Here is a 21,864-nt window from a genome sequence, read left to right as displayed (position 1 = left end):
AGTATTAGAGTATTGCTGTCTACAGTAGAAGAGAATTCTAACATACAGCTGATGCTTACTAACCCATCCTGAAAAAACAGTGATCTTATCATTTATTGCTGTGAATCACTCCCCTGCCCCGAATTCAGTAATGGTAGGCCTAGAGCCTACTGCTATAAGACATTCAATGAAACTCAAAGGTGGCAAATTTAAAATGAGTAACAGAAAATACTCTTTCACCCAATGCAAAATTAGGCTATAGAACTCATTGCTACAAGATGTCATCAAGACCAAGAGCTTGGCAGGATTTAAAGACAGACCAGACATTTATGTGGATAGTAAAAATATTCATAGTTATAGCAGTAAATATTTTTTTAAAGAAGATAAACAGTCAGAAGGTGTATAAACCCTCTAGCTCCAAGGCATAAGTCAATCTTTAACTATTGAGTCTAGGAGGAAAGATTTTCTTAGAGCAAGTTGTTCCACCACAGACGACTGCATGTTTCTCTTAAACCCCTGGACTTCATGAACTATTGGGGTCTGATTCCATACGGCATTTCCAGTATACCTATCTGAGTAGCCCTCTGAAAGCCAATGGGCCCATTCACAGTAGTAAGCACTAAGCGCGGTAGTAAATATTTACAGGATAGGGTTCCTAACATACCATTCACCCTGTGCAGAAGTCCAGTACAAGGTTTATGTCCCACTTAAGCTCTCTGCACAGTGGTTGAGTTCACCCCTGTGAGGCAGAGAACAATGAAGAAGTTAGTTCCTTGTGCATGTACAAGTGCCTTTTAATCTGTGCTGAGCAGCCCAGCCTATCAGTAAATTTGGAACATTTTTAATTGGAGTAGAGATTTCTTAAAGCAACAGAAAATCATCTACAGCTTTGTGCTTTTAGCTTTTGTTGTGGCTGAATTATAAAGGAACCTGGTCTTGAATTACTACAATCTCAAGGGAGAGAGGGAGAGATATTGTAGTAATTCAAGACCAGGTTTCCTTATATATAGTAACAAAAGCGCAGATTACAAGAGGTTCCTCCCTGAGTACACTATGATCATGCTCTGCTAAGAGTAACTAACCTCCCCCTCCTACCTCTGATGCTCAAAGGTCACCATGTCAGAATGAACAAGGTCCAACAGTAACTAACAATTTAATCCTAACCACCACGGAACCAAAGCTACTGTAAAAATTTACTTAGCTGTAACTACTAAAAGGACTTAAACTTGGGGGTAAATTTCATTCCTGAACAGCAGGATGGCAAAGGCTTATGTACCACTACTCCCATTAAATGAGACTTAAATGGTGCATATGCCTCATGCTGGCCCTTTATATGGAGTGAACTTCACCCCTAGACACTACACCTCATACCCACATACCCTCCTTATTTCTGAAGGGTAATGAATGCTCAATATTTTTGTAACTATGAGGTCAAATAACTCAGTCGTAAATCACGTTGATTTCAATGGGAGCTGTGGGTACTCGGCACCTCTGAAAATCAGATCTTTTACTTAAGTGCCTAAATATAGACTTAGGTGCCTGATTTTAAATATCCACACTTGAAAATTCTGGGTTAGGTAAACTGCCACAGGCCACATAATAAGTCAATGACAGAACCAAGAATAAACCCCAAGAAGTTGTCTCTCCCAGGCACTCACTTTAAAAAGTAAATTGCACTGTCTCCAGAAATAGTGACAAGAAAATTGTCAAAATCTGAAAATGCATGTAATTATACTCTGGGCAAAAGCTGAACTTCCTAGACCACACTAGCCTTTAGTTTAACTTAACAGTTTACCTTAAATTTTAACTGACATGTGCCCTAAAAAAGAAGTCGTTCATCAGACAGACTTAATTCAGACCTTATTAAAATTTTTGTAGGTACAAATAAAAAGGTACTGTAATTTGTAACAGAACAGGATAATTAGGCCATCTACGAAAACTGGTGTCGGAGCACAAAGTTATGAGAGAAGGAAACAAACTAGTCACATTTTCAGTCTGCTGGAATCTTAAGCTGAGCACATATGCAGAAAAATCATGATTTTTAGTTTCTGGAGCATGGAAATATTGGTTGCATTTCTTGCACCTATTCTATAGTGTTTTAACTACAAAGCAGCACTATCGTTGACTCCAGGGGGAGCTGCTTGCTTTCGTCTCTTTGATGGGATGGGAAAGATACAAAGAAGCCATTATCATTGATGAGAGAAGGAATATGATCTCAGGGATATTTTATTTAAAAAACTAGCTCTTGGAAAAAAATTTAGCGAGCAGTATTTGATAAGAATACTTTCAAGACATTTTGCAGAGCTTCTAAAAATCTTTTTTGTTTTACTCACTGTGATTTGACATCATCAGAAATGTGAAACTGGATATTGGTTTATCAAAATGTTTTTTGTGTTGCTTAGTAATGTTTTCTACTTAGCAAACTGTTTTGGATGGGATTCTCATACTTTTCGGGGTGTGAACTAGATTTTAATAGAGACGGTGTCTTGTGGGGCCCCTCCCTTCTCATTTACAATTATATAACATGTCTGTAGAAACCACAGCCGTCTGTTCCCGTCACTTTGGACATACTGACCACCTCCATTGTTCTAGCTTCCCCTATTCTTCTAGACATATTTCTCCTGCTAGTGGCTGACAGCTCTAATCCACACTGATGGCTCCAGTACCTAAAAGTGTCTCCCATTGCCTTTCTTCTTCTTTTAACATAGCCATGGTCCCTAACAAAGGCAGCTTATCAGTTTGGGGAATCTCTGGTTTAGTGTGATCCCTACTAGACCTGTGGGAATAAACAATTTTTTGGGTCAGTGGCCAACCAGAAAAATTGGAGAGGAAATTGTTTCATGTCACCCTAAAGGAAAATTATTCAAATTTTTCAGCAAACCCAAAAAGCTGAAAATATTTTGTTTTGGGTCAAATGAAACAAAACATTTAGTTTTATTTTCAGGGTTTTTTACCTTTAAAAATAAAATGGAAGCAAAATTCTAAATGAAAACTCTTTTCAAATTAGAATGTCAAAAATAAATATTTTGACTTTTTTTCAGAATTTTTTTTGGTTTGGTTTTTTTCATAGCATTTAAGGCCAGAAAGGACCCACCAGCACATGTAATCTGACCTCCTCCACATCAGGGGCCACTAAATCTCATTAAGTTATCCTGTATTAAGCCTAATAACCTGAATTAGATTAAGATATCAGCCCTCAAAAGATTAAACTATCGTGTAACACAGGCAGAGACTAGGAGGGACCAAAGTGCACCAATGCCCGAGATTTCTGCAATAGTAAATAATTGATCTTGTGAGAAATACCCAGATGATCCTAGCAAGCAACCAGCACCCAAGGCTGCAGGGGAAGGCAAAACACCCAAAGGTCCCTGCCAATCGAACTTTGGGGAAAATTCCTTCCCAGCCCCCAAAATGGTGATCAGGTTGACACTGAACATGTCAGCAAGACATATCTGCAATTGTTTTAAACCAAAACCATTCCATGCAAATTCGTCAAATGTTTTGTTCAAGCCAAATCTGCATTTTTCAGATGAGAGATAAAAAAAAAAAAGTGTTGTCTCCAAAATTTAACCCCGCTCTATGCCCTACTACAACCTCCACCTTTCTGGCCTTTTTAATGTTCACCGTGTACCCTTCAGTCGGTCCAAAGCTCTGCTGTAAAAGTCAGCTACCTCCCCTGATAGTCTGACCATATTCAGCCTCTCTAAGGCCATGTCTGGTAGATCAGTGCTGCTGCACTCGTTCCAGTGGGTGTTAATTTAGTGGGTCTAGTGAAGTTCTGCTAAATTGATGGCAGAGCGCTCTTCAGTCAATTCCGGTACTCCACTGGAACAAGAAGATGAAGGATGTCGGTGGGAGAGCATCTCCCATCAATGCAGCGTGGTGTAGACACCGCGGTAAGTCAACCTAAGCTATGTCGACTCCAGTTATGTTATTCACATAACTGGAGTAGAGTAACTTAGGTCAACTTAAGCCATGGTAGTGTAGCCAATGCCTTAAAATCCCTTCACTGTCTCCCTAGTGCCTCAAATTATGCTTTCTTTCTTGCTTTCTTGGGCCTCCTGAATTTATCTCCTTCCTACATCTCTGTTCTTATCATTTTTGCTTCCCAGTGCCTTCTGCACTTAGCCCAGGCTTCATGTCTGACTACTTGACTACAATCTCTGTGTCCTTCTCCCATACTTTCCTGAGTGTCTTCTTTCATGTGGTCTTCTCTGTCTGAAAACCCCTTTTAAATTTTGCTTGTCATGCCTCATCTTCCTCCATTAAGCCCCTTCTCAAAACCTATTTCTTCAAGCGAATTTATAAACTACAGTGTTATATTCATATTAACAACAATCACCAAAACAAGCAACAGCGGTGTAACTCTTAAGATAATAGACTCCTCTCCCAAAAATCACATGATCTTACAGTCTTCACTCTCATTCTCTTTCCTCCATCAATTTCCTCTTTGTGTCTATTATCTCCTGTTGTTCTAGTGTTAACTTGTATTATAAATTTCGGGGGCAGGGACTCGGTCTTTATTTGGTTTGTGAAGTGCCATGCATGCCAATGGCACTGTATAATTACTACTAAGAAAGGGATATAATCATTTTGAAATTTAGTCCATTTAAAAACAAAAGAATTTCGGTAATTTCAGCTGCTATATTTATGCCAGTCCTGAGATTTCCCCTGCTAATTTATTTGGTATTACAATAATGTTTCCTTATTTTAAAAAGTGTTTTTCTCCCTTCTGCTATATGAGAGACCCACACAAACAGGGAAAACTGACCAAGTGACTATTTAGGGGGAAATAGCGAAACTGAGTATACGCATAGCACCAGGTATTCACATGCTCGGCACCCAACTGCGACTGTTGTGACATTTGAACCCCAATATGCTGAGCTCTTTTGAAACTCTGGCCTATATTGCTGTCAAATGCACATAGTAAACATAACGGGGAAAAACCAGAAAAATATTTTTCTCTCTAATCTCTTTCATTTATATTAATCTCTGGTGTTCCTCGGTACAATATACAGCAGTTAATTTTAACTTAATAGTAACAAGGAAAACATTTTCAGACAAAAAAAAAAAGGAGTACTTGTGGCACCTTAGAGACTAACAAATTTATTTGAGCATAAGCTTTCGTGAGCTACAGCTCACTTCATCGGTCCCTCTAATAAAACCAGAAGCAACCACAAAAATCAGCAGATATGTGGCAACCTAGAGAATCAACTATACTCATGAATGAGGATGGCAAAAGGCAACATTTATCTCCTGATGTCGGCTTGAAGGTTTGGGTTTCCATGAAGGCTTGTGTAGTGGCTTTGTGCATCCTCCTCTTTTCAGCTTTCTGCAGACAGCAGAAATCAGTTTGCTTATTATCTTTTTAAAGGTTTTGTTTCCTGTGTTTTCATGGTCAAAGGAAGCTGAAGTACCAAAAACTAGTGTTTAATATTGAACCATGTTCTTGTTTCTCATCTGAATAAGGAAGCCATAGCTTGTGGATCTGTCCAGGTGGAGTAGATTTCAGAATGGTTTTCAGCTTGTTAATAAATTATGACTATGGCTGTGGTAAGTTTAGACCAGAATTATCAAAGAAATCAGGGAACTGAATGAAGGCAGGGATAATTTACAACAGTGCAAACAGAACCCATCAGTACCTGCCAGAGTTTCTAAAAATGTCCTACCAAGTTAAGCATGCACCGTTTTACAACCTCCAATATATGTTCTCCTATCAAAATAAGAGAAGAATTGTGATCTGACATTCCTTGTTGTGGGAATACAGATATGTTGCATTCATGAATAAACATACAATAAAATTGCTTTTCTTCTCAGCAGGCCAAATGCTGTCCCCCATCCCCAAAGGTACAAGGCACAAAATGCAGCTGAGCCAGTTATGTGGTACTAGTGGCACAGGGGCACTCCAGACCCTCTGCATGCTCTAGAACACTGCTCCATTGTCTCTTTCTATAGGACTGTGGAGGGAGATATTGGGAGTTTGTAAACCATATAGAGTGTGGAGCCATTTCTACCGCCCATGGACTGCACTACGGGCTGCAGAATGAGTGTGTGAATGTCCTGTGCTCTGTCACCAGTTAGAGAGAGGATTCTCTTCATTCAACACTTTGGTAAGTTGCCTGTTTGTTCAGCGCTTATCTTTAATCATAAGCTTTCCACAAATGATGATGAGAGGTCCTGTTATTTTTTACCCTGTGAGTATAGAGTGGGGGTAAGGTGTCAAAAACATTGAAAATACAGTACCCTCATGATTTCTGTTTCCAATGAACGCTAGATATAAAAGCAGACACTTTGGCTCCTTATGCTCCCTGTTTTAACAATGGTTATCTCTGTAAGTAAATAGACTACCTAGACCATGCTTACCTACAGTATGGCACTTTATTCCCATGTTAAATAACAGTAGCTTACTCTCCCTAAACAAACTCAATTAATTGCTAGCGATAATACGATCCATTGTGGCGATTTTAACAATCCTGTTTTTCCAGCACAGGGGCCATGCTGCCTTATTTGCCTTTCTGTTAGGACTTTTCTGCAAACTAGTTAGCTTTTCCTCCTTTAACTCACAAACTTTATTTGTGTAGCCAGCACAGCATTAGAAATTGAAACTACTTCAAATAGTGCAATAGCTTCCAGATAGAACATATGTGAATGTAGACCCTTCACAATGGATCAGGAAATATAGGTTTTGAACTCTCAACTGACTGGTTTATAACTTAGAGTGTGAACTCCTTTTTATAAATGCCAGTTTCCTTATGCTGCAATTAATTTGAGCAAAATGTCAATTGATTTTATTTCACACTGGATAACCACCTTACCTAAAACTGGGAACTTCTTAAAATTGTTAACGTTAATGCTACAAAGAAATGGAAGGAAGGAGATAACTTTCATGGTCTATGATAATTTTCCAAAATTCCTTGTGTACACCGATTCAGATAACCAAAAACAGCCTTGCTAACGTCCACTCATCTGCTCACCCGGGATGAGAATTCTCTCGAGAGCAAGAATATCCTTACCATTCTTATCATCATGCGAAAGGGTGGTTGAACAAATTTTGTGCCTAGGTTTGGGCTGGTAGTTCCAAAATGATTTTGGGAAGCTGATTTGAAAACCAAAACCTCTTGAGCGAATGCATTTAAGTGCTGCTGATTAATCCTGAAGGTGCCTTTAACGTTATTGTTATTGCACTTGTCATGCACTAAGGGATGGTCAGGTAATCAACAAGCTAGACTGGCAACATATTCTTTACCTTCTAATCTTGATTAGTTCAAAAATAAGATATGCATCAGCTGATTCTGTGTCCCCAAAGGAAGAATCTCTCATATGTAAGCAAAATGGTAGAGAGGATTTACGCTACTCTCTTTCTGTTCACACTTCTTTGTGCAGCCAGCACAAGTCAGGCAGATTAGAACTCTAGGAAATGGCAGCAACAGTGTGCTTAACTTCAGGTAGCCTTAGAACACCCTGAACCCTAATGAAGGAGCCGTACTCTATGGCAAGTTGCATGTAAATTGTGCAGCAAGGCCCCAGGAGCCCAGTGCCTACCATTTCCCCCAATCATAGCTATTTACATCTGGACTATGTGGAAGGTATTAAGTCTGTGTCAGGTCATATGGATTTTCTAGCGTCTGCATCAGATCATGCAGAATTCAGTCAAGCCATGTGGACCGTATACCGTTCATACTAAGCCACATAAACTTGCAGACTTCATAAAGTCCAAATTGGTTGCAAGTATGCCAAACAGTGTGTAATATATGTGGATCATAGGTTAAGGATACATGCTTCCCACCCTGCCCCCGCCCAAATACAACATTTGTGCTGTAGTACTTAAATGGAAGCTGCCACTCTTACTGTCTAACTGCTTGCCTTATATGCCCTTTCAAAAATAGTCAATGGTACTTCTAGTGAAGCCAAGCAGGTTAAATCAACTTAGGAGTTTGCAGCTCAAACAGTTTAGAAGTTATGGTGATCCATGCAAAACAAACAATCTCTGAAAGTAAACAACCACAATTTTTGGTTTCCATAGCTCCAAAATGCATATGATTTGCCTGAAACTTTCCAGAAAAAATCTACCCTGAGCTGAAATCTTACATAAGAAACTTCACTTTGATTTTGATAATACAAAGGAGCAAATATTTGAAAATCAGGCTAACAGCAAGAAACTGGTTTCAACTCTAACTATAGAAAAATTAACATCCTCTTACAATCAAGATCAGGAGGGCCTTACAATGGGAAGTGTTGGACAACCTTAATAAAAAGTGGCACTATCAGCCCCTCCTTTAATGTTGCTGTCATTGAAATACTGTGATTAGAAGTGGTAGAATATTTTTCCGATGAAATAAAATTTCACTGGAAAATGTGGATTCATCAAGCTCAAAATGTTTTCCCCAAAACATCTGGGTTCAACAAACTTTGAGCAAATCTAAAGGGAACCCTGGATTCCTGGCAGGCTGCTGGGAACCCTAGTGCTTCCTGAGTCCATTACTCACAGGCTGACTCTCCAGCAAGTGCCAGTCCTGGTGAGAAAATTTATTTTCAGAACACCATATAGGTGTTCCCTAGCTATTCTGGGGCCCTATGCAGCCCCCCCCCCCCCCACAGGGGGAGGGGGCAGGCCTCTGCTGGGGGGGAACAGAGGGGCTGGCCCCAGGCCTCCGCGGCAGGGCGGGGCTGGCTTGGGGGGCAGGGGAGAACTCCCCTGAGGAGTGCAACAGGGATGGGCCTGCACTTCCCGCCATTGGTAAGTGCAGGCCCAGCCCTGCTGCACTCCTCAGGGGAGTGGGGGCGAGGCGGGGGCAGAGAAGGGGCAGGAAGAGGCAGGGCAGGGGTGGAGGCAGGGCAGAGGTGGAGCTGCGGCGGGGAAGGGGCAGGGCGGGAAGAGCCAGAGCAGGGGTTGAAGCAGCACGCAACTCCGCAGGGCACCAGGGAATTTGGTGCGTACTTTGTGTATGGGTAAGGATGGCCCTGCCATGTAGTGATGTTTCCAAAACAATATCTATATCTATCTATCTATTTTGCGAGAAACATATAAAAATTCAGTTTTGGTTTTTAACTGAATTTTTTTTCATTATTTTTGGCTCAGCTCCTCAATCAAAAAATCAGTTATTCAGTCAGTTAATTGTGATGTGATATATTTAACTAATATAGCAAAAATTCTGGTGTTAACTAGGAAACTAGAAAATCATATTTCATAGCTATATTTGAATGAGGGAGTTATATTTTACATCCGAAAGGCTGTAGAACTGACGTGATATGTCTTTAAAAGGTAAGCTGCATGCTGTATTCTATCTAGAAGAGCACCATCTCAGATGTGGATGGCATCCCAGCTGTGTTCATGGGATCCTCTTCACAGTGTGTTTGACACAGAGATTTATAGTGAAAGAACTGATTTAGCAGTTTGACCCAAAAAAGAAACTGGCCGTCACCAAGAAAGAATTCTGGCAGTACTATATTTAATAATTCAATGTGTCCTGTCATCTGATTGCATATATACACTTTTCACATGTAGCCAAATATACTCTAGTACATATGGTAAATAATCATTTAAGCCCTATTCCTGCAAACTCTTACACATGAGTTTAACTTTAAGCACTGAGTGGGCCCATTGAAGTTTGACTTCAAGTGCCTAAAATTACCAATATTCAAAAGTGTTTGGCAGGATTGGCACCTCAGTCAATGCTAAGATGATTTGGGAGTACTTGGATAACATTTCTTAATGTTTCTGCAACATGTGAAAATGTGTATAGACAATGTGCTTGATTTTTGCAAATCTTGGTTCACATGGGTAATTCTTACTCATATAAAGGTTTGCACAATCAGGCCCAGTACTACTAATAAAAAAACTTGATTATTGTTTATTAAAAATTAGCAATAAAGATATTTTAAAAATTAAACAACGCACCTGAGGCTCTGGACCAGCACAGCACTGAAGCACGTGTTTAAGATATGTGTAATCCTATTGGCTTCAGTGGTGCTGCATAATGCAGGTGTAGGGATCCAGCCGCATGGAAGTCATTGACAAATCAGGGCCTTAGGGCCAAATCTAATTTTCCTTCCCCACAAGGGAAATAACATTGATGTGAAGGGATTACTCACATGAGGAAGAAGTGTCCCTTAAAGGTGTGGCTAAATTCAATTTTATTTGATGCTTTCGTTTCATAGAAGAACTAATCTTGACCTTTTTTGGGAGAGGGAGAGGGAAGAGGAAGAGTTACAGACGCTCTTAGCCCTCGTCTACACTACGAGTTTAGGTCGAATTTAGCAACGTTAGATCGATTTAACCCTGCACCCGTCCACACAATGAAGCCATTTTTGTCGACTTAAAGGGCTCTTAAAACCAATTTCTGTACTCCTCCCCGACGAGGGGATTAGCGCTGAAATCGACATCGCCAGGTCGAATTTGGGGTAGTGTGGACACAATTCGACGGTATTGGCCTCCAGGAGCTATCCCAGAGAGCTTCATTGTGACCATTCTGGACAGCACTTTCAACTCAGATGCACTAGCCAGGTACACAGGAAAAGCACAGGGAAGTTAATGAAAAATGATGTCATTTTAAATTAATGTGCAAGGATTGCTTCACCTGCTATTAAAATGTAGCAACCTTCGGGATGAAACACAACTGTTTAACGCTGTACAGAAACACCAGGCCCTGATTCTGCAACTGGATCCATGCAGACAGATTTCTGTGCACCACTGATTTCTGTGTGGCTTCACACAGGTGCAGGGAATGAGAGTTCATTGCAGGATTGGGGCTTAAATTTGTAACACACTTTGGGATGAAATGCAGTTCGTGATTGTTCTTTAACATGTTACCTTTCTCTATATTGCATTTGTGATGCATTGATGGTAAATTTTAAGCACAGGAAGCAGCAAACTTCAGCTCTGAAAACCTCAGGGTGTTTTCCATCCTGATATGTTGCCCTCAGAAAGGTGGGAATTCAGACCCTTCCATTGGCTGTTCTCTCTGTGATTGACTAGTTACCACTCAGCTCACTGATGTGAGTTCACCCTCCCATAGAAGTGTTTCCCTGAATGTCCTTCTGATAGTTAATCCTTTATACCAGGGGAAAACAAGCAACTGCAGTGTTCTTTTGGCCATTTTCCATCTCATTGCTGTAGGCTGCACCTTCCTCCTTGAAGCTGGTAAAATGTTTTGTTTGTTTTACCCCATCCTCTCATATTTTCCTCTCATTTTCCTTTTCTCATTCCCAAGGAGGGGGCATATCTCCCTATAGTTTGGGGATATTTGGTTTTTGTTTTTTTTGTTTTGTGTGTGTGTGTGTGTGTCTTTTCTTCTTGTGACCAGCCAGGAGCTAATGGCTTATGAGAAATAAACAAGATATCAAGTCTGTTTAGACTTTATATTCTCAATGAATTAGGTTTTTGAAGGCTAACTTGAAGTGCATGATCCAGGCTGGTACAGCCCCAAACAGTTTCCCATGACAGCTTTTCTGAAAGGGCCTTCAGCTTCCTCATTCTACCACAAATTAATATATTGCAATATTTGGCCCTATGTAATTCCCATTGAAGTCAATGGGAAGCCATCCACTGAGAACTGAATCAGTGAGCGTTAATGGTTGTGCGCCTGTATTGGTAAAACTATTAAGATCAAAAGGGATGCAAGAAAAACTATTGCAAATACAAAATAATGTCATTGTATAAACACTGTTTATAAGCAAAGCGGAAAACATAATTGTTTACAAATAATATACTGCTAGTGTAATACATGTACCCAAGATGTACTCAGAAAGGTTCACATTATTCATTATTCATCCAGAAAAGTTCTAGCTATTAAATTATTTAGTGATGTAAAATTTGACAGAAATAAAATGAATGTTAGATCAGTGATGGCCAATGACATTCATGAAGTTCTATAAAGTGGCTCACCTCTGCCATCACCTCTAATACAAAGGATCCTTCTGCATAGACCACAGCTCTCTGTATGCAGACCACCACCTTAAATAGCCCTGGTGGGTCACACCTTTGTTCCTTTGTATAAAAGATGAGAAGGGAGGCTACAGTCTCATCCATTTTATGCAAGATACTTCTGAACCCCTGTCAAATTACCAATGAAACCCTCTGTGAAACAAACTTTGGGTGTCTCTAAGTTAAAGCAGGCACAGATATGTGCCCCAGAATTGGAGATTAGAATAGACATTTTCACATCTTATTCTTTTTACAATCTTTCATTTTCCTTCTCATCTCAAAATGAACTGGCTGTAGCTTTATCACTGGGTTACTCTATATGCTGAAGGAACCCATGACTTAGATTTGACACAAAATTCAAATAAATATAACACTAACTGAGCCACATAACTAAAATTCATAAACTACATTCTGGAAGAACATGAATTTTAACAAAATACTAAATGTACTGTCTCAAACTTTCCAGAAGTCCACTGGGCAAACAATGTATAGAAGACAATGATCCTATCTTCTCTAGTCTGGCTTGTTAGTAGAATTTTACATTTACTTAAAGGAACAGTACCAAAATTTGAATCCTCCAAAACTTTTATAATTACACTTTTTGCATGCCAACAGATTGTAGAACAAATCTATCAGGCCTCAACAACTAGAGCTTTTACCATCTTAAATCCCAATTAATTAATTTGGCAAGCAGAACAACAACAAACTCAGGATGCTATGTTTGGCAGCGTTGCTGGAGTGTCTCTGCAAGCGCGCACACACACACACCCCTCCTGGAAAAATGCAATCCTAATAAATGCTACATTAGGAATTCATCACATTGTCCACTCAACTCATCATCTGGGATTTTTAGAGTACTCCATGCCTTATTTTTGAGACTAGGATTTTATCTTTATTAAGAAAGAATGTAGATAAATAGGCAAGATTTGGGGGCCGGAATATAAAATATGGGTTTGCCAGCCTTGATAGTGTCCTTGTAAAATTCTAGGCTTGTACATCAGATTTGTTTGAGAGCAGTAATCCTTGGTACTTCTTATGATAGAATTTCTACATGTAATTTTTTTAACCTAAGAATTCTACAGTTTTCCACTAAATGTTGTCTCTGTTTAAACACACAGGATCCTAATGAACATCAAGATAAGCATGTGACTAGTCACATTGACTTCAATGGTACAGCTCATGGGTTTAAAGTTACTCAAGTGCATCGATACCTTGCTGGATCAAAGCCTAACTGCTTATTACACCCCAGAAGACTGACATCACAATAACCTCCAAGCAACACCAATTAAAAATATCAGAAAGAGCTCAACTAGTGTACACAGCTAGGTCTCTTTGGCTGCCCTGAAGATCATCCTTGGTAATTCAGGGGTTTGTTTATTAAAATTTCTTTGCATTAAATGCAAATATCAGAGAATTTGAGCCTACAGCGGTTCATCACCACAACCTAACTTGTGAAGATGATTCCATGTTTTCTTGCTTAACCTAATTTCACCACCTCCAGTTCGTACCTCCACAGTGCAACTGGGTCCTTGTTAGTTTAAAAAGAGTTTCGCTAGGCATATGAATCCCTCTGCTTCTGCTTATGTAAGAAAGCTGCTGACATTAGAAATTATTCTATTTACCTTAAATGATTAAAAAAAAAAAACAAAAAAACCTAAAAAGAAACAATTCTGACTCCAGCAAAACTCTGACATCTAGACAGAATATAGTTGCTTTGAAAGGTGTCCAAAAAATTGTATACATTACTTCACTTAGTAGACGCAGTATTATTTGCATTTAACAGAGTACTTTAAGTATCCACTACCAGCTGTCTGAGTCAAAACATTTCACAGCATAAAATATTCTACTATTTAAGGCTAATGATCTTATCAAACAGGGATGAGAATTCTACACAGTACCAATGACTATAGTTATAGCATGGATAATATGTAATTAGTACAAGAATGCATCTCTTGCTGTTTTGAAGCCCTATCTGAGCAGAAATGACGAGTCCCTCTATTCAACCTTACGGGATTGTACATGTATTCCTTATACTAGAAAGGAGGAGAGTACTTTTTCATTTAGGAATATCTTTTATTTTATTATTCTCTAATTAAACTCTGTCAAGCAGAGAGTCAGTTGTACACTGATTTTTTTCCTCCTCCTGCGATTCAGGAGTGAAATACAGGCTCCCCTTACTGTGGAACTGGTGCTTTTTCTCATTGATATGCAACCAATTTATTTTTCTTTAAATTAGGACCCAAGTCTGTCATTTTGATCAAACAAAACATTATGCTTCTTTAAAATAATGTCTAGTTCAGTTTTGAAATTTCACAGTCATAGTCATATGTCTGAATGCCGTGTCGAATATTCAGAACAGAAAAGAGTGATGTCTGTGACTTCTGTGGTTGACCTCCCAGTTCCTGTTGTATATTTTCCCTCTCTGGGGCCTTTATTCAAAGGGGGTAAGGCACTGATGTGATAAGCTTTCGCAGACAAGAGGAAGACACCCCAGAACAGAATGGGCCAGATCCATCTCCAGTGTAACTCCACTGACCTCAGGCAACCAGGTGATACCAATGAAATTTTTATCAAGGATGTGTTTGGCCCACTGAGTCTGTCAAATTAATTTTCTCCTGGGTTTTACTGCCCACTCTTGTCCCTAAGGTTTTGAAGAGAGTGGAATTTACTCTGCTCCTGTCCTTGTCTCTCTCACTCGCAGGTTGTACCAAATTTTAATATTTCGGTTTCTGGCCGAGGATCATAACATTCACAGGCTTGAGGCTTACCTGGAATTTGAAACTTGGGTCAGACCCTAAGAGGAGATAAAATGTGCCTCAAGAAGACTCTGTTCTTTGCTCCCTGCTTACTCCTCCTTGGTGTCACCATCTTTGATTTTATATCTGAATGGCATTGTTTGAATAAGCTTTGACATAGGCAGATCTCTTTCAACTACCAGTATTATAAAGTCTGATGTACTTCAGCTACTCCTTTCCAGTTTCCCTCTATCTCCTTTTTCTTTCTTTATTGTGCTTTTATATAACATTTACACTCATAGGTATGTTTATGGATAAATGGTACAAGATTGCTTTGACAAAGGCTCTCCCTACTTGTGTACTCATATTATGCTATATGTACAAAATTGGCCTCTGTCATTTACTTCCATCACTGACCTCCAACTCATCTATCCACCCCTCCTTCTATCCATCTCTCCATCCTCTTGTGTGGCCTCCATCACCATAATACCTGAGCACCAATCCAAGCCACTGTACCTACATTTTGATATAATTTTTAAAACATGTATGGAACCATACACATGTTCCATAATCTTTCACTATTATAACCCTGGTTTTTCCCACAGTACTCTGTTTGTTGTGTTTCTTTGCTGTGTTATGCCTAACTACCAAGCACGGTGCTTATTACTATGCGTAGTCCCACTGAACTCATTGTAGTAAGCACTCATGATACCAGGAGTATCTTGCAGCAATAAGCTCTATGCCCAGAAAAATGTGCACACATGCTTTACACTCTTGAGTAGTCCCAGTGAAGTCAATGTAAAGATGAATATGTGTGTAAGTCCTTGCAAAATTGGCTGCTTGTATTTAAATTTCTTTGGGGCAGCACCTTCCATTTTTGGGGTACATATGGCTAAGTATATGGGTGGTGTGAGCACTGTTTGAGGGCTGTAGAAGGTGAGAGCTACACTGTACAGGAGCTGCCAGGGAGTGATTCTAGGAGAAAGCTTTTACAAATATGTCAATATCAGGTTAAAAAGAATACAGTCTCGATGTATCACAGAATGTTTATATGACAACTTGACGCTGAGAATTTGGATATAATTTAAACTAATCAGTTCAGAAAAGCTTAATATGATCCCAGTACAGGTAATGCTTCTGGAGCTGTTCATCATTTTCTTATGAGCACAGAAAGTACTTTGAGGGAAGGGGATCCAAGCATGATACACGCTTTCACCAGCGACAATAAAAAAAAAGACCTCACTGCTATGATGCCGCTGTTATTGTCTCATTGCCTTGCACACTCTTTGTAGGTGGGGAAGGAAGGGCTGGGATAATGAATGTTTTCTAAAGCCCTTTGAAAAGGATGAAAAAACACTTAATTCTTTGCATCTGCAGAATGTGACTTCCTCTATTAAGCAACAGAAAAGGTTTCGGTTTGAGTTATGTAGTTTCATTTCTAAGACATGCCTTCCTCAGATGACCTCTCTCATATCTGTTCTTACAAAGTATCAGATTTTATTCATTCCAATCATGGAACATAGATGGAAGCTTTCTAACAGTGTCTTCTTCCCCCCCCCACCCCCCTCACAAATTAATGACTGGGAGACTCATTGCAACTCACTGAATTTTACAATTGAGTGAGAAAACAAATATATAATATATATAAAATATATACAAATATGTATTTTATATACAAATATAAAAGCCAGGAAGGTTTATCCTAAAATGTTTTTATTTACTTGGTCAGTTTCAGGTTAGTTTTAATTATGACTGATATTATATACTATGGTATGTGAGCAAATTTCTGGTGTTTATTTTGTAAGTCTTATTAATATGAGACCTCACTATGGTCTATTAGCTGAAAAGTGCGGAGAAACCAGGCATTTTATGTATGTGTGTGTAAATCAGAACATGTGGTGGTTGAGTAAAGTGAGGATTTGCAAGGCTCTGCATCATTTAAGCTGGAGAAGGTCCTGAGCCATCAAATTCAGATAAGAACTCCCCAGAGTTCAGAGGTATTCAGATCTTGGCTTTCAGTTGGGTCCATTTGTAATTTAAATGTAATATTTAATCATATTTTTATTTCTTGAGTAGGTGGCCAATTATATCCATCCGGCTTATATGGTGTCCTCTGCTCATTGCAGCATTTGACTTTCAGTCAAATCTATATAATAGTAAAGTGCACAGAAAATATTCCTAATCAAAGAACACAAAGGAAGAAAAATAAGAGGAATATCTTGCCTCCATCTATGCAAGCAATTCTCATTGACATAATTGGGAACTGCACATAATATTGTAGGCAATTAATATTGTAGGTAATTAAAAGTGCTTCATTTAATAGAAACTGCATTTCATTTTGAGCAGTGATTTAAGAGTTCCTTTAGTTTGTTCAGATTATTATTTTAGCAAAAGTGAAATTGGAGGTGGAGGTGGAGGACGTAAGTATTTGTTCACATTCGGAAATGTGCAGGTATTAAATTATGTAGTTTATTTAAATCATCACTTTCTTAGGTTTGCTCTTTAATAGCTCCATTAGCCTCAATGTAGAGAGCAAATCCCACTGTGGTACAGCCTGTTGTGACACAAATATACTTACAGTTCTAGAGGAGAAAGGGAAAAAATTCCCTTCAGTAATGTATTGTTGCCATAAGAGGAAAAGACAGTTCCCCTCCCCCAAGTAAAAGTTTTTTTGTGTTAAGTCTAAAGAAGTGAACTAATTAAAATATTGTCAACAATTGAGCCATGGGCAGTCTAGCCTAGCAGTTGGAGCAAGAATCAGGCCTACCAGTTTGAGCTGAATCCAAATGGGGTGGGTTCCAGGAGCGAAGCCAAGGGTCATAGCCAGGAATGAGAGGCCATAGCCTAAGCTGATATTTGTTCAATATCTATTTTGATTTAGTTGGGGATTAGGTCCTGCTTTGAGCAGGGGGTTGGACTAGATGACCTCCTGAGGTCCCTTCCAACCCTGATATTCTATGATTCTATAAGCTGAAGGGCTAGCTGGAGTTGTAGGCAGAAGGTGGAGCTGAGAGTCTGAGCCAGAAGTCAGAGATCAGGAAGGAGCTGGGGCTAGAGGTGGGAGCTGGTATACCCTGGGGCTGAAGCAAGAGCAAGGCTGGAGATAGGGGAGGCCAGGACAGGACCAAGCACAGCATCAGGCTAGAATGCATTGAGCAGCCACTGGACAGCTACTGAGCTTATGTATCAGCCTGGATACCCCTGTGATCAATCAGACAACTTCTATCAGGGCTCACTGGTTGCCCAGAGACTGGCTCTACTGCTGGCTGGCCCCTGACAAATATAGACACACTTTATATTGTTCATCATGAATTAACAGAGTGACCCCATAACCTTGTTCACATAACCCTGTCTGAGCACAACCCAGACCCATGTTCATCATACTCATTTGTGTCCTGTCTGACTTCCAGACTGTAAGCTTCTTGGAGCAGGGACCTTTTCTACTGATTGTCTGGCATGGTGTCCGACCTTTCAGTGTGATATAAATGGAGATACCTGTTTTGATTCACTAAGAAGTGTGGGAAGATACTAAAATCAACATTTCAATAGAACATGCAGGAGTACTTTCAACAGCTGCAGTGAAACTCCTCTTTTAGTCCTAGGCTCAAAGTGTTTGCAGTTCCCCTTTCAAGACACGTGAAAAAATTAATAAATATTAAAACAGCAGTGTTAAGTTTTACCGTCCCTGAATATGTTCTTAAATAAAAAGATCGTATGGAGAGACAGACAGACAGACACACAGGGGTGGGGAGCGAGCAGTTGTGTCATATCAAATAGATTTACTACTAAATATCTTAGTGTAGATTACATTTTGTGTCTATTCTTCCTGATCCTACATAATAACTATCTTCTTGATTGCATAGCAATTGCAATGCAAGAATACTAGAATGAATAACAGGCACTGGAATGAACAGTAGAATGGCAACAGAATGTTGGAAGACGCAATCTTTGCCCAGCAGAGAGCAGATTGACAATTTGCCACAATCTCAAAGGACACACACAATTTACAAAGATTGTGCTTGACAGAAGTGCAAGGGGCAGAGACAATTGCAGTTCCTGAGCCAGTTAGGAGGTCTGGTTATTTGCGGGACATGGGGGCACAAATATTCAGTCTGACTCATTAAAATGCACCTTCCAGAGACCTCTGGGAGAGCAAGCCACATTGCAAATGGGGTGCGAGACACAGGACTGGATTATTTTCTAGGAACTGATACAAAATGGCTGCTACAGGGTTTAGGATCTGAGCCAAGAGTCTACATTGCGGTTTATGATTTATACTATACTGTGACCTCTCTCATTAGGAACTTTGTAACTCACTCTGGGATACAGTTTGTATGAAAGACGTTATATAAAATTAAACTATATTGTAATGTTATCACAATAGTGAGTTGCACTGAAGTTAGGAGGCTTAGCAAAGAGTGGATCAGGTTCTGATTTCAGTTTACGTAAGTATAAATCCAGAATAACTCCATTGACTTCAGTAGAATTACTTTGGCTTTTAACTAGTGTAACTTAGAGCAGAATTTGTCCCGGGTCTTCAGTTTACAATATTGTTCTTACAGTAGCGATAGCTGATTTTTTTCTTTTTTCTCTGTGAGATGTCCTATCAAATTGCCATTCACTGTAAAGATTCAGTTGTTTGCATTTCTTTTTAGTTTTTGTATTGGCCACTATTAATACTTTAAATATGGCCCAAATGTTCAAAGACATACTTACATACACGTGCCACTTTAGGAATGCAAATCCCTGACACATGCAAGCAAGGTTTTTTTTAAAATGCATGAATGCTTGTGTCCCAATTTCAATGCACACAAACACTGAACAAAAGTGAACATGCACATCTTTAATTGGCACCATTTTGTCTTGATGCTGATAGCATCACATTAAAATTTTATTTTAAAAAATACAGTGTTTATCTAATTCATTAAAACGTTTGTATACTAATGTAGCTTCTTGGTGGTTAGTTTATTCAAACTCAACACACTTCCAAATAAATACTGTTCTTTCCTTGTACCTTTGAAAACTTCCCCTTTCCCTGTAAAGAAACTGTAATGCCCTATGCCAGTAAAACACACACACACACACAGTAAATTAGCAAAACCAACGAAAGAAAAGAATACATGTTAATTCCATAGCAAACACTAAAGGGTCCATTTCTGCTCCAGTTGAAATCAATAGCAGTTCTGGTAATCACTTCAGTAGGTGCAAGATCATGCCCAGTATATTTTTTTAGGAGGGAGAGAGGGCGGGATTTGTCATTGCTGCTGTTTTTTGGATTTGGCAACTGTGATTAGAATTTGGACTTTGTCCATTATCATCCAGTCCCTAAGAAGTGTGTTCTAAGGGAATATCACCATTTTCCAAAATAACTCAAGAGACTGGGTCCAGTTTGAATGTGACCATTGATTACAAGTACGTCCTATTCAATTATGAGTAGAAATCTTCCTCTTTCAATATCAATTTCCATGGAAACTTAAAGTGCAATACTTGCTGCTCAGAAAAGTGACGCTGTAGAAATGGCATTGTGGGCTCCATTTAATTTTAAGGTTTTTGGTCTATCAATGATTTCTGTATCACATGAGTTCAGTTTAAAAATTTTTTTCTAATTGCCAGTCCTGCAAACAACCTAAGCTCTGAGAATAAAGCTGGATTGTTTCGAATTCATACACTATCACCCATAGTAAAGGTTTTGCACGCCCAATTATGATCTCAATAATACCTGTGCAATTCCACTGCTTGCAGTGGTATTTGACTGGTGTTACCTCTGATACAGCAAATCACAATTATTTTTTTTCAAATGCCTGAGTTAAAAAGTGTCTCAACCATATTTGCAGTAATCCCTAAAACAGGATAAGAAAGTACAGGGAAAAGTTAAAAATAATTTGATATTGTTATATAGGGAATACTGCATATCCTGAAGTAACATTCTCTATTTATCCAAGGCAAAATTGGAAAAGGTTTACGAGCAACCACTGTATGACAGCAAACTATGGACAGCAGCTTTTGCTCATGGACCTTTTAACTATTATGGCCTCTTTCAATTGAAATTTATATCTATTTGGTGGTGTTTCTTTGCATTCCTGCACAGACATTTGGAAAGAAGATTCATAGGTATACAGTGTTTGGAATCCCACCAAAGTAGGTCTTTCGAAGTGTAAACAGGACTGAAAGACTGAACAAATTTTGTCAACAGTCTTATCCCTTCTATTTAATCCATTAATTCTTCCTTATGGTGACCTGCTAGAACTCTATCATCACATGACAATAGGCAAGATAACGTTGCTCTCTTTTGTTTCAGATTTTTACGTTTTTTAATCCAGTCCCTGAGCGCTGAGATAAAATCTGTAATCTTTAAAGACTGTAACCAAAAGTTCTTAAACTATATCAGCCCAATTTATACTCTGACATTGACAGAAAATTATTTGGATGCAAATACAAGACTCACATTTACAATGAGATCTAGAAATGAAAGTCACTGGTGGCCCCCTGGATTGTTGTTAATACAAGGGTTGCTTTTCTATGCAATAGCTGAAAGACTAGGGTGCTGGTTTTACCTAGACTTTACATTTCTGAAGGCCTGTTTCATTTATTTACACCTCAGGGTTGTGGGATTTCAGATATCTTTTTTTCCAGTAATTGTCTCACTATTTTGCAGGAGCTGTGACCACTGCACTCTGTACTAGTTTTTTAGTGGCCCCATGCAGCATGATACATCAACATCACATTTGGTTTAAGCAACTTTTAATATACTGCAAGGGCTGTTAGCCATTGGTGCTGGATGCTATTAAAGTTTATCTACTAAATCTGGCTACTCTTTACCATGTGAGTACAGTAAGCAACACCCAGATCTAGAGAGTGTTCCCTCACATCAGAGAGGTATTAAAGCAAAACTGCATAGGATGTTGCATTGAGTTTGACTTAGGAGGAGGAAATCTGAAACAACAGATGCTGTAGCATGTTTTCCCCTCTAAAGAAATAACAGATTTTCCCTTTCTAGTGATATATTTTCCCTATTTTACCTCCCCTCTTTGGATTCAGAACATATTGTAGATAATCACAGAATTTTACCTATCACACATTTAATATTTATTACACATCAAGCTATTATTGAAAATTCACCTCTTGTGATTACCTGAGAACAAACTGGGAAATCATGGGGGTAGGGTGGTTCGGTCATTATTAAGGCTTATATCTCAAGGCATGTTAGAATTATCAAATTATAACATT

The 21,864-nt window shown here is 39.1% G+C and overlaps 1 protein-coding gene across 6 annotated transcripts in view; it reads right to left on the bottom strand.

Annotated features, from left to right (window-relative positions):
- RBM47 (RNA binding motif protein 47) overlaps positions 1 to 21,864 on the bottom strand; it is a 111,134-nt gene that overhangs the window by 38,709 nt on the left and 50,561 nt on the right. The gene's annotated exons all lie outside the window — the stretch shown is intronic.

This window comes from Chelonia mydas, chromosome 4 (assembly GCF_015237465.2).
Source record: "Chelonia mydas isolate rCheMyd1 chromosome 4, rCheMyd1.pri.v2, whole genome shotgun sequence".
In the NCBI taxonomy this organism is placed as follows: domain Eukaryota; kingdom Metazoa; phylum Chordata; order Testudines; family Cheloniidae; genus Chelonia; species Chelonia mydas.
Note: the sequence above shows the minus strand (reverse complement) of the source record. Positions and strands in the feature narration are given on the sequence as shown.